Here is a 13,506-nt window from a genome sequence, read left to right on the forward strand (position 1 = left end):
GGTCAGCACTGAAAACTTCTCCTCTGATCCACTTGAAGGCGCCTCCATGCCAGTCCAAGGTGCCTCCAATCTGCGGTCCAAGGCGCCTCCAGCTCAGTCTGAGGCGCCTCCAGCTCTGCCGTGCGCAAGCTCTATCCTTTGCACCCGAGGTGCCTCCAAGCTCCATGGAGGCACCTCAGACATTGTTCATCCGAGGCTTAAGGTTTCTCCATTGTACCTGCAAGATACGTTAGTCCAAAAGATACCCTGTAACACAAAGTTAGCACATAATATCATAAATATAAAGTTTGACAATCATCGAACTATCCGGGTCTAACTTTGGATTTCCGACCGGAAACCCTAGGTCGACCCGACGCCTACTGTTCCCTCTTCCGAGGAACGCATCCTCACTTACTCCCCTCAGGAGAGATTACCTGATGCCAGTCCAGTCCTCCAGACCGACTGGACTTTCAGCCTAGGGTTACCACCCTCTAGGACCTAGGGTTACCGCCACCTAGAATTTTTCTCCACCTAGGGTTACCACTCCCTAGGACCTAAGGTTACCTCCCTTTAGGATTTTCCTCCACCTAGGGTTACCGCCTCCTAGGACCTAAGGTTACCCCCCCTTAGGATTTTCCTCCACCTAGGGTTACCACCCCCTAGGGTTTTCACCTTGCCTAACCGCAGCTAGGACTTTTGCCTAAGAACACTTAGGACTTTCTTGCAATCTCCATCAAACATGTTAGATCACATATAAGTTTAACTTTGATTCCTTTGCCATTATCAAAACTTGAGTTTGATCGTCAGATGCTTCCCTCACCAACAATCTCCCCCTTTTTGATTATGACAACTGAAATTCAAAGTTAAGTAAAATAGATGCATAAACGATCTTCAAAGTTTAAGTAAGAAACATAAACAAGCTTAAGTAAATAAGCATAGCTTAAGCTAAAACTTTTAACGATGTAAGGCTCCCCCTTAATAAGAGCTCTTTTTAAATTTTACGAATTGAATTTTGAATTTTTTCCTACTCTCCCCCTTTTCCATATATCAAAATAAACAAGGGAGTTACAAGGAACAGTGATCAAATGGCCTTAGCTCGTGTTTAACTTTTCAAAAATGTTTAGAAAGCATAAAGGCTTTAACACTTAGCTTCTAGGAGGTAATATTATTGTACAACTTTTAGCTAAGTGAAACTTTTAAATTAATATTCTTGATTAAGTTTGAAAAATGACTTTAGCCAAAAATTATTTGTCTTTGAAAAGTAACTCAGCTAAATTTGAAGAAATATTGAAAAGGCTTAAAAAGCTAGGTAGGCTTGTAAAATACTTAATTTGAAAGGCTTTGTTAAAAAATATTTCCTTAAATTCTTAAAGCCTTAAAAGGCATTGTCTTTATTTCAAAAAGCTTTTTGAACAATCATAAGTTAAAATTAAAACACCTTTTGAAAAATACTTAGCTTAAATTTGAAAGAGGTTAAAAGATTACTTAGTGTAGAAAGCTTTTTGTAAAAAGAATTGAAGTTTGAAAATACTTAGCAAAGAAAATACTTTAAAACATTTAGTTAAATTTGGAAACCTTGTAATCAATTTTTGAAAAAGCTAAAAAAAATACTTAGCTAAATTGAACAAGCCTTTTGAGAGATATCTAGCTAAGGTTAATTTAAAACTAAGGCTATTTTCACATAAGTTCAAGAAGTCCTGAAGTCCTAAAGTCCAAGCATGAGTAACTAAAAAATATTAAAATTGATCACTTAATCCTCTTGATCGCATGTCTAACCATTTAGCTACTAGCTGATTGCCTAGAGGGCAATAACTTTCACTTGGTTAGTCAAGTTAAGTCAATTAATCTAGTTAGATTTGACTAGGTCTGGATGACTTAACTTGATTAATGTAGTGTTGGTTTTTAACGCCCAGACTTACTGCGATGCACATAAATAAGCATTCTGAAGTCTAGGTTGTGCCCTATGCATCTCACGCTGGTCTATGTTTCTTTCAAACACAAGCAAGTTAAGCTTAGAGTGTTTGTGAGATGCTCTGGCTGCAACTAGAGGAACATGATTTCTAGGGTTAGTGCCTAGGCTAAGTCCAAATTTTGAAAGTCTAATAAAATTGAGATTTTGAAAACATTATTTTTCCTAAAATTTTAAAGGATACAAAAACCAAGCTGATTAAGGATAAGGAACATAAGGTCTATTCTACTAAGCACATTCCTATTTATCTTCTAAGTGCACTAAACTCAAGTTCAGGTAAGGGTTTTGTGAATATGTCAGCTAGGTTTGATTTGGATCAACATAGTTAAGTACAATATCACCCCTAGCTACGTGATCCCTTACAAATGGTGTTTTACTTCTATATGTTTAGTTCTTGAGTGGTGAATTGAGTTTTTGGTTAGATTAATTGAACTTATGTTGTCAATTAAAATTTTAGTGTTATGATATTCTAATTGGTAGTCTTTAAGGGTATGCATCATCCATAATAGTTGAGATGCACATTCTCCTAGGGCTATGCACTCAGCTTCAGTGGTCGATAGGGCAACACAATGTTGCTTTCTGCTTGACCAACTTACTAGGCACTGACCTAGAAATTGACAACTACCACTTGTGCTTTTTCTATCTAGCTTGCACCCAGCATAGTCTAAGTCAGAATAGTCAGTCAGATCAAGAGTGCAAGTCCTAGGGTACCATAGTCCTACATTTAGGGTTCCCTAATATATCTAAGTATTCTTTTAACATGAGTTAAGTGTGACTCTTTTGCATAAGATTGATATCTTGCACACATACCTACTGTGAAAAGAATATCTGGTCGGTTTGCAGTTAGGTACAGTAGACTCCCTATCGCACTGCAGTAGTATTTCAAGTCTACTGATTTTCCTTCTAAGTCTAAGTCAATTATAATGTTGGTGGCCATTGGTGTATTAATATTTTTTGAATTTTTCATTCTAAATTTTTTAATTAACTCCTTAGAATATTTGGTTTGGAAGATGTAAATTCCGTCTTTTGTTTGCTTAATTTGTAGACTTAAGAAAAAATTAAGTTCTCCTACTAAATTCATTTTCCATTAGGTTTGTAAATTCTTTTAAGAATTTTAAATTTGTTGACCCAAATATTATATCATCTACATAAATTTGGACTATAAAAATGTCTTTTTCTACGGTTTTCACAAAAAGGATTGGATCTACTTGACCTTGGTGAAATCTTTTTTTAATAAATAATTAGACAATCGTTCATACCAAGCCCTAGGTGCTTGTTTTAGTCCATATAGGGTCTTTTTTAATCTAAGGACATGGCCTGGATGTTCTAGGTCTTCAAATCCTGGGGGTTGACTAATATACACTTCTTCTTTAATAAACCTATTTAAGAATGCGGATTTTACAGCCATTTGATAGAGCTTGAATCCTTTATGTGCTGTATAAGGCAGCAACATCCTAATGGATTTAAGTCTAGCCACAGGAGCGTAGGTCTCATCATAGTCTAACCTTTCTACTTGATTGAACCCTTTAGTTACTAGCCTTGCTTTGTTTCTAACTATTTCACCTTGATCATTCAATTTGTTTCTAAAAACCCATTTAGTATCAATTATTGTTTTATTAATGGGTTTAGGAACCAACTCCCAGACCTGGTTTCTTTCAAATTGAGCTAATTCTTGTTGCATTGCTAATGTCCAGTCTGGATCGGGTAGGGCTTCATCTATAGTTTTGGGTTCAATTTTGGAGATCAGGGCTATTTGGCTAAGGTTTCTGTAGGATGACCTAGTTCTGACTCCTAGAGTTGGATCACCTAAAATTTGATTGGATGGGTGATTTGTGCTTGTTCTTGTTGATCTTATATTTGGGTTAGTAATTGGCTCTTCAGATTCCTTGGGTTTAGGTTGAATTTCATTATCATCTTCTATATTTCTTGGGTCAACGTTTTCTAGATTATGAGTTTCTTCATCAAATATTACATTTATTGTTTCTTAAACTTTTAGTGTATTTTTGTTATAAATTCTATATGCCCTACTGGTTATTGAATACCCTAAAAATATTCCTGGATTTGTTTTTGATGAAAATTTTCCTAAGTAGTCTTTAGTGTTTAAGATGAATACTTTACACCAAAATACTTTTAAATATTTTAAATTGGGAATTTTATTATAGTAGATTTCATAGGGTGTTTTATTTTTGAATTTGTTAATTAAGATTCTGTTTTGTATATATCAGGTTATATTAATTGCTTCGGCCCAAAATTGATTAGATAGTTTGTATTCGTTCAACATGGTCCTAGCGACTTCTTGTAGGGTTATGTTTAGATTGGTTAGCTTATGGTTTGACTTGGTTTGTTTACCTTGTTGACAAGCATCACAAGTTGAGTTTTTAATAAATTTTAATTTGGGCAGTTCTCTGACTAGACCATTTTGACTCATTTTTGAAATGAGTCTAGTATGAGTGTGACCCAGTCTCCTATGCCACAACTCAGTTTCCTCTTATTGTGTCAGGAAAGACTTTATCGAGGACGTTGGAAGGTTAATTATGTAAACATTATTTCTCCTAATGCCCTTAAGTATGATTTTAGGGTTGTCGATATTTTTAACTATACACCCAGACTTGGTAAAGTTCACTGAGTAGCCACTATCACATAATTGACTGATGCTGAGTAAGTTAAAGTTAAAATTTTCAACTAATAATACTTTTCGTATAACAAAATCGGAACTGAGTTCGATGTCACCTCTTCCGATTACCTTAAGTTTACCGTTGTTGCCGAATGCAACTGATCCTAAATTCTTTAACTTGAGCTTTGTGAACTTCAATCTATCTTCATTCATATGTCTGGAGCATCCACTATCCAACATCCATTGATCCAATTCCTACACAAAAAGTATTTGAGTTGGAATCTATTTGATGGAATAGATAGTTTGATTGAAGTTGGCTCCTTAATCACTTAATCTAGGTTTTTAAAAGATTTTAAATAAGTTTTAAAAAGAGTTTTTAAAAGATTTTTTTTGTTTTAATCACTTAATCTATTTATAAGTTTAAAAGAATTTTGTAAATAAGTTTTTAAATAAGTTTTTAAGTTTTAAAAAGAGTTGTTAAATAAGTTTTTAAAAGAATTTTTAAAAAAATTTAAATAAGTTTTAATTTGATTTTAATTATTAATTTGATTTAATTTAATTTGATTTTTAATTTAATTTGATTTAATTTATTTTTTTAATTTTTAATTTAATTTTTTTGATTTTTTTAATCCTTAGTCATCTCACCCGATCTAAATTTCAAATAAGGGAATTCTATAATTTTGTGAGATGAATTGGGTTCAATTATAGGGTTTGGGTTAACTTTGTGTTAGATTCAGGTTTAGTTTTGGGCTCAACAAAAAGACATTCTTTGGATAAACTTCTGGGCTATGGTGAGTCACTTGGACATCATTAAAATAACCATGCCTTCGAGGTTTTCCAAATAGTCCTATCCACTGAACTTAATACAGAACCTTGGTCTAACTGGTTAGGATCTATAAAGGGTAGCTTCGGTTAATTCCACTTAGCCAAATGCACCAGGTCGAAGCCATATCTTCCTAAACATGCATAGACTAAACTTCCCTAACGTACTATCATCCAAAATTTTACCAGTACCATAGGTCAAGTTAAACTTGTTCCCTTTCTAATTAGTTCTAATTACCCTGCTGGGTAGGTTAGTTTTGGAGGTGCCAGCTATTCCGGAGTTCTCCCCCTATATTATTGATAATTTTATATATTTTTATTTAATTTTATAAATTAGATTTGAGTTATATTCCTTTAATGGTTTATCTTGTTATCAGGATATTTTTCCTATTTACTCCCCCTGGATCATAGCCTCGATATTGTCTATCAAGGTAATGTACTTGATCCTTGGGAACCCAATATTGATCAAGTCCAACTTGATTGACCAGGTTGGACTTGGGTACCCATGCTTGGACTATCTTACTATTTGGTCTGTTAATAAGTGATAAATATGAACGAAATTTCTTTTTAGCTTTAAATCCTAGTCCGGATCGATTGTATACGACTTTTTATTTTCCAAGAATCAAGTCAAGATTCTTGGAACCCAGTGTAAACCGTTCCAATGCAGTCTTCAAATCTTTGATTTGAATATTCAGGCTAGAATTCTCTTCCTCAAGCTTTTGGACTTGAGTTGAGGTTCTAGTCTGAACAGATTCAGTCAAAGATTCGGTATTAGTCGTTTCTTTAAGAGATGTTACCTCTTTTAGAAGCGACTTGACCCGAACATTAGACTCAGCTAATTTATGCATTAAATAATTAATTAAATTATAAAGACGATTTATACTTACAGCGAGGTTTGACCCTTTGGAAATGGATACGGATCCGTGGCTTCTCTCGGACTCGGCTTCTGATTCGTCCTAGCTTCCAGATTCATTGGTGTAGTCTCGAGTCGTCAGTGCGAGAAGGCTTGCCTGCTCGAGTTCTTCGTCGTCGGATTCTTCTGATGAAGACTCGTCCCAGGTTGCCTTCAAAGCTTTCTCCCTCCTTGGTTTCTTTGGATCTTTCTGGTTTGGGCAGTTCACCTTGATGTGCCCCTTCTAGTTGCACCCGTAGCACGTCACCTTGAACTTTACATTGGCTTGGGCCTCCTTGGATTGAATTACCTTCTTGAGGTCCTTCTTGTTGAAGCCTTTCTTTTTCTTGTAGAGTTTCCTCACTAGGTTGATGAGTTCGGCTGTGAGCTCGTCGTCGTCATCATCCGAATCTGGTTCTTCTTCTGACTCCGGTTCGGTTCTGCGCTTTGAACTTGACTCGTGTGCCTGCAACCAAAGCCAAACCTTTCTCGGCCGAATGTGAGTTAATCTGTTCATGAAGCTCAAACTCAGCAAACAACTCATCTAATTTAATAGAGGACAGGTCCTTAAAAACCTTGTAGGCATCTACCATGGATGCCCACAAGGTATTCCTCGGAAAGGCGTTTAAGGAATACCTGATGATGTCCCGATTGTCTACCTTTTGCCCGATCGCATGAAGCCCGTTGAGTAGGTCTTGTATTCGGGCGTGGAGTTGGGTAGCTGTCTCGCCTTCCTACAATTTAATATTATATAATTTATTAAATATTAAGTCCCTTTTACTTATTTTGGTGTCAGATGTTCCTTCATGAAGTTTGATCAACTTCTCCCACAACTCCTTGGCGCTGGAAAAAGGGCCGACGCGGTTGAGTTCCTCTTTTGTTAGTCCACACTGGAGGGTGTAAGTTGGTCTGGCATTTGCTTCCACCTTCTTGATTAATGCTGGATCCCAGTCTTCGCAGGGTATTGGTTTGCCGTCTCTGTCAGTCGGTAGTTCAAACCCAGTCTTGACGATCATCCACATCTCGAACTGGATCTTCAGGAAAATTTCCATTCTGCCCTTCTAGTAACTGAAGTCTTCTCTGGTGAAGAGCGGGGGACGGACAGTGCTGTAGCCTTCTTGTTGGGCCATTTAGAGGATATGCACAAAAAAGATAAAAAAAATATCCCAAGACTTGATCCTGGTTTAGTAGTGTGGTATGGAAATAAGAATAAATTATGTTTTCGAGTGATGTTGCACAAACTTCGAGAAAAGAATACGATTACAAAAAGAACTAGATCAGAATGTAGCAATTATGCTAATTCCAATCAACTCCGAAAATTGAAAAACACCACGAAAAGAATGCTTGATTGGTGGTTGCACCAAATCAAAGCTACCCCACTTTGATACCAATTGTTGGATTGAGAAGCGCTAGAGGGGGGGGGGGGTGAATAGCGCTAGTGACTTTCACACGTTTCGGATTAAAATGTATCGGAATAATGCAACGGAAATAGTAAAGGAAAGCAACACACGAACACAAGTTATTTACTTGGTTCGGAGCCTTGGGCGACTCCTACTCCAAGGCCCGTGATCGTTGATCGCTTTCGGTGGACAACAACTATAATATCAAAGTTTTGATACAATAAAGAATTACAATTAAGTGAACTGAAAATAAACTATATCGACAACACTAAGTGAAAAATTGTAGCTTCGGGTCATCGGGAACTTGTCGTAGCTTAGCTGGGTCGTTTCTTGAGCAGCACAGGAAGGAAGAACACTTTAGAATTGATGATCAAACCTGCTGCTCGAAACCTCCTTTTATACACTGCTTGAGGTGCCTCAAACACCATCCAAGGCGCCTTCAGCATGCCGAGTCAGCCGCGTGAATCAGCGCTGAAAACTTCTCCTCTGATCCACTTAAAGGCGACTCTATGCCAGTCCAAGGTGCCTCCAATCTGTGGTCCAAGGTGCCTCCAGCTCAGTCTGAGGCGCCTCCAGCTCTGCCGCATGCAAGCTCTATCCTTTGCACCCGAGGCGCTTCGAAGCTCCATGGAGGCGCCTCAGACACTGTTCATCCGAGGCTTAATGTTGCCCCTTTGTACCTGCAAGATACGTTAGTCCAAAAGATATCCTGCAACACAAAGTTAGCACATAATATCATAAATATAAAGTTTGACAGTCATCGGACTGTCCGGGTCTGACTTCGAATTTTCGACCGGAAATCCTAGGTTGACCCCTCGCCTACTGTCCCTCTTCTGGGGAACGCGTCCTCACCTACTCCCCTCAGGAGAGATTACCTGATGCCAGTCCGGTTCTCCAGACTGGCTGGACTTTCCGCCTAGGGTTACCACCCTTTAGGACCTAGGGTTACCACCCCCTAGGGTTTTCTCCACCTAGGATTACCACTCCCTAGGACCTAAGGTTACCCCTCCTTAGGATTTTCCTCCACCTAGAGTTACCGCCCCTAGGACCTAAGGTTACCCCCCCTTAGGATTTTCCTCCACCTAGGGTTACCACCCCCTAGGACCTAGGGTTACCACCTCCTAGGGTTTTCACCTTGCCTAACCACAGCTAGGACTTTTGCCTAAGAACACTTAGGACTTTCCTGCAATCTTCATCATACATGTTAGATCACATATAAGCTTAACTTTGATTCCTTTGCCATTATCAAAACTTGGGTTCGATCGTCGGATGCTTCCCGCACCAACACATTTATCATTCATTAAAACTAAAGTTCAATGATTAGTGCCAATTGCATCAACAACCCGCTTATAACTCGACGATAAGGCACGAGAGTCTAGAATTGAACCTCTGATCAGATGATCAAAGGGCACAGGGAAATCCGCTTATAACTCAGTATTAAGGCACGAGAGTCTAAAAGTTGTGGCTCCTGAGCTAAGTTTGCTTGCATTTTTATTAAGCATGAACATTCAACAAGTATATAGACACACTACAAGCATACTCTTAGGTCTAATAGGGTTGCAGATAGTTTGTACTCCATAGCTGATCCAAAATTTTCCCTCAACGTCTTGAATATAATAGGAGCTTGAGCTGAGCTTCTACACCACCTTGTAGAGTTCACCCCATTGCGATTTTAACTTGCTGATATCCCCAACAAACTTGACTTGCTTCTAAACCAGGTCGACCATTTGAAAGAATCTTCGTATGACTCTTTGATTGTAATTTACTTTATTTGTTGACAATATGCTACCAGTCGAGTGGTGGCTTTATCTTTGGTCTTGTCTATCAGGTCGAGCTCCATAAGGTGTCGGCCGGAGTTATCTTCATCATACAATCGCCTCCAATTGGACTCCAAACCGACTTCCACTGGGACAACAATTTCTCCACCATAGACAAGATGAAAAGGGGTAATACTAGTGGCTTCTCAACGCATAGTGCGATGAGCCCACAACACATTGGACAATTCATCCATCCAACTTTCTACAACATGATCCAGTTTAGTCTTAAGGCCTCTGATGATCTCCCTATTAGTGACTTCAACTTGGCCATTGCTCTGAGAGTATGCATAGAAGTAAAAGTGTGCAAGAAGCCATAACTTGAGCACCATTCCCAGATTTTATGACCCTAGAATTGCCTTCCATTATCTGAGGTGAGCTTGTGAGGAATTCTATACCAACATGTGATGTTCTACCATAGGAACTTGATATGACCATTATCTGAGGTTATCTTTGTTAGCACCTTGACTTCCACTAATTTGGAGAAATAATCAATGACCACTAAAAGAAATCTTTTCTAAGCAGGTGCCATCGGAAAGGACCCTACAATATCCATCCCCTATTGGTCGAACAAGCATGAAACAATCGAGGTCTTCGACAGTTTTGTAAGGTAGTGCGGAATGTTTTGGTGCTTTTAACATGATAGAAAAATGGCTAGCATCCGAGTTGAATTGGCTTATAAAGTGGGCCAAAAATATTTAGCTAGCAAAATCTTCCAAGCAAATGAGTGACCACCCGAGTGGCTTCCACAGGAGCCCTGATGAACCTCTTGTAAAATGTATTGCACATCATCTGACCAGATGCATTTTAGCAAAGGGTGAGAGAAAGCTCTTATGTACAGATGATCTCCAATCAATGTGAACTGATCGACCCTCTTCTTGATCATACGCTCCTATTCCAAGTTGGCAGGTAAATTTCCTTGCTAGAGAAATGAAACTAATTGCAACAATCGATGTGAGCTATCAACAATGTCTACTCCACAAGCTTATCCAGAGTCCAAGGGACTAAGGAGCCAACCACTTGACTAACTTGTCTGCCTTCTAGTTTTTCACTTAGGAGATTTTCTGTAAGGTCACATCTTGAAATCTCGCTTTCAATTTCTTAAAGGCCTCCGCGTACAAATTTAACCATTCACTATTGATCTCAAAATGACCTAACAACTGATGAGCTGCCAACTGGGAGTCCGAGTAGATTAGAACTCGAGCGGCTTCTACATGCTTGGCTACTTGTAAACCTACTATCAATGCTTCATACTCTGCTTAGTTATTAGTTGCTCGATAATCCAGCCGAACAGACAACTGTAGTTTGTCTTCGTGAGATGATATCTATTATGAACCGCAAGTGTACAATTATGTTATTAGTAATACAAAAGATATTGAATCCACAAGAACTGATTACAATCACTAGCAATCACTCATGTAGAATTAGCTAAACAATCATCTAGGACAAGTTATGTGCTAGGTAAAAGAAACAAGGTTTAGAACAAGGAAGAGAAAGAGGAACTTGGTTTTGGGAAACATTCTAGGAGTTCAGTTTAGTTGTGATATTTATCAATGTAACATGATTCACCAATTCACTATCCTCAATTCACATATATTTGTAGGAAGTTGTCGGTTCTCCCCTGCAGAGGATAACCGATAGGGTATTTAGATCAACATCACTAACAATTAAATAGGAATGATTTCTATAAAGTCCATTAATGAGTTACCCCTATCACTAGGGCCCCTCGGTCATACATCACAAGAGTACACGCACTACCCAATAAATATAGAGATGAGGATGATAATTGCATACAACTACCCACTTCCTTGTAGGGACTTGCTTCTCCTTTCAAGATGACACCCTAGACATCGGTTAACGGGTTACCTCTGTTGGTGCAATCATGCCCTGGAAGTTTCAATGTGTTGACAATTATTTAAGTTTAGGTTAATACGGTGGAACTAACATGCATTGTGAGTTTGCAGGAGGAGTTTCTTGCAGGTCAGAAGACCAGATGCAAGAGAAGACCAAGAAGGTCGAGGACTGGATTCTTGGCAAAAAGAGTTCTTGCAGGTCAGAAGACCAGATGCAAAGCAAGAGAAGTCCAAGAAGGTCGGGGACCGGATTCTTGGCAAGAGAAGCTCCTGCAAGTCACAAGATTATGTGTGTGATAGGCTCACTGTCAGAGATCGACTGGAAAATCGATTCAGACATGGCGGTGAACCTGCAGATCGATCAACCGATCGATTGAAGGTAAGGCAATCGATTGGTGATCGATTGGTAAAGTTCTGTGCAGCACAGAATGTCTGGATCGATCGGCCGATCGATAAATTGAATCGATCGGCCGATCGATCGTGAACATTCTCGGGGAGGCTTCGAATCGATCGGTCGATCGATTCAAGGTATGAATCGATCGGCCAATCGATCCGTGAACATTCTGTGCGAAGCAGAGAATCATTCGATCAGCCGATCGATTCAAGGTATTGAATCGATCGGCGGATCGATTCACGCTTCCATTGAAAAGCATGGCTCACGATTCAAGCGCCCAATCGATCCAAGTCAAATAAAAGAATCTGCACCGTCGATCTTGACGCGATGGCTTCCAACGGATAGTTGTGAATCGATTGGAATATAACCTCAATCGATCCATGGCGACGGCGGCGTGAGAAACGGCTAGTTTTCTCAACGTATAAAACATGGGAAGAAACTGGAAAACAACAACAACGAAAAACATACTGTTCCATTGCTCTCCAAGCCTTTTGAAAGCTCTCAAGTGATCAAGATTCAAAGCAAAGGGTTCAAGCTCCTCTCCACTACGTACTGAAATCTCACCTGCAAAGAAGAAGCTGGTTAAAGCTTGTAATCCTTCTCTACTTCTTCTTTGTAGCGTTTGTGATATTTATTTTGAAGAAAAGGGAGAGGTGTATTTCTGTTAAGGTTTCTCCACCTTCGGTGTGATTCCAAGAAGGAGGGTTTTTGATAGTGAAAGAGTGTGAGTGGTGTGGATCCTTGGACTAGTCACCTCCTTGAGGAGGTGGATACCAAGTAAATACCGGTGTTAGCATTGCCTTCAGATTTCCGCTGTGCAAAACAAAGTTGGTCAGTCCCCCCCTCTAGCTCAACCGATCCTAACAAGTGGTATCAGAGCATTGATTTGCTTTTGAGAATTCATCGTCAAGAAAGCACAAGTTAAAGAGCTACAATATGTCAATGAAGGAGGGACATAGTACTTCACGACCACCATTCTATGAAGGCAGCAATTTTGCTTATTGGAAGAGCCGCATGGAACACTATCTCATGACCGAAATTGATATGTGGTTCTCAATCACGGAGGGATTCATGGCGCCAACTGAAAATGGAAAAATGCTTGAGTCATCAAGGTGGACTGTTGAACAAAAAATGAAGGCTCAAGCAAATGCAAAGGCGATTGTGACTCTTCAATGTGGATTAAGCTAGGAACAACTCAACAAAGTTGGACCCTTTAAGAGTGCCAAGGATTTGTGGGATAAGCTTATTGAACTAAATGAAGGCACCAAGGATTCAAGAATTGCAAAGAGGGATTTGTTGATAAATCAACTTCAAAACTTCACCATGAAGGATGGAGAAACGGTAAGCTCACTACATGGGAGATTCAAGGAACTCCTAAATGGTCTTCATTCAGTTGGAGAGAGTGTGGAGAACCGAGATCTCATAAGGTATGCTTTAAAATCTTTTCCAAGAAACTCTTTATGGTCATCCATGGTGGATGCTTATAAGGTTTCAAGGGATTTGTCAATAGTGAAATTGGATGAATTATTTTGTGAACTTGAATTGCATGAGCAAGCTAACACAAACCATAAGGAGAAAGGTATAACCTTGGTTGCAGGTGAAAAGAGCAAAAAGAAGCACAAGGAAAAGAAAAAGGAGTCATCTTCAGAATCCGAACAAGATAGTGATAGTGATAGTGATGGAGAGCTATCATCAAGTGAAATGGCAAACTTCGTTCGAAGAATGATGAGACATTCAAGGAAGTTTGACAAAAAGGATGTTAAGAAAAT

This window comes from Zingiber officinale, chromosome 6A (assembly GCF_018446385.1).
Source record: "Zingiber officinale cultivar Zhangliang chromosome 6A, Zo_v1.1, whole genome shotgun sequence".
Taxonomy (NCBI): Eukaryota; Viridiplantae; Streptophyta; class Magnoliopsida; order Zingiberales; family Zingiberaceae; genus Zingiber; species Zingiber officinale.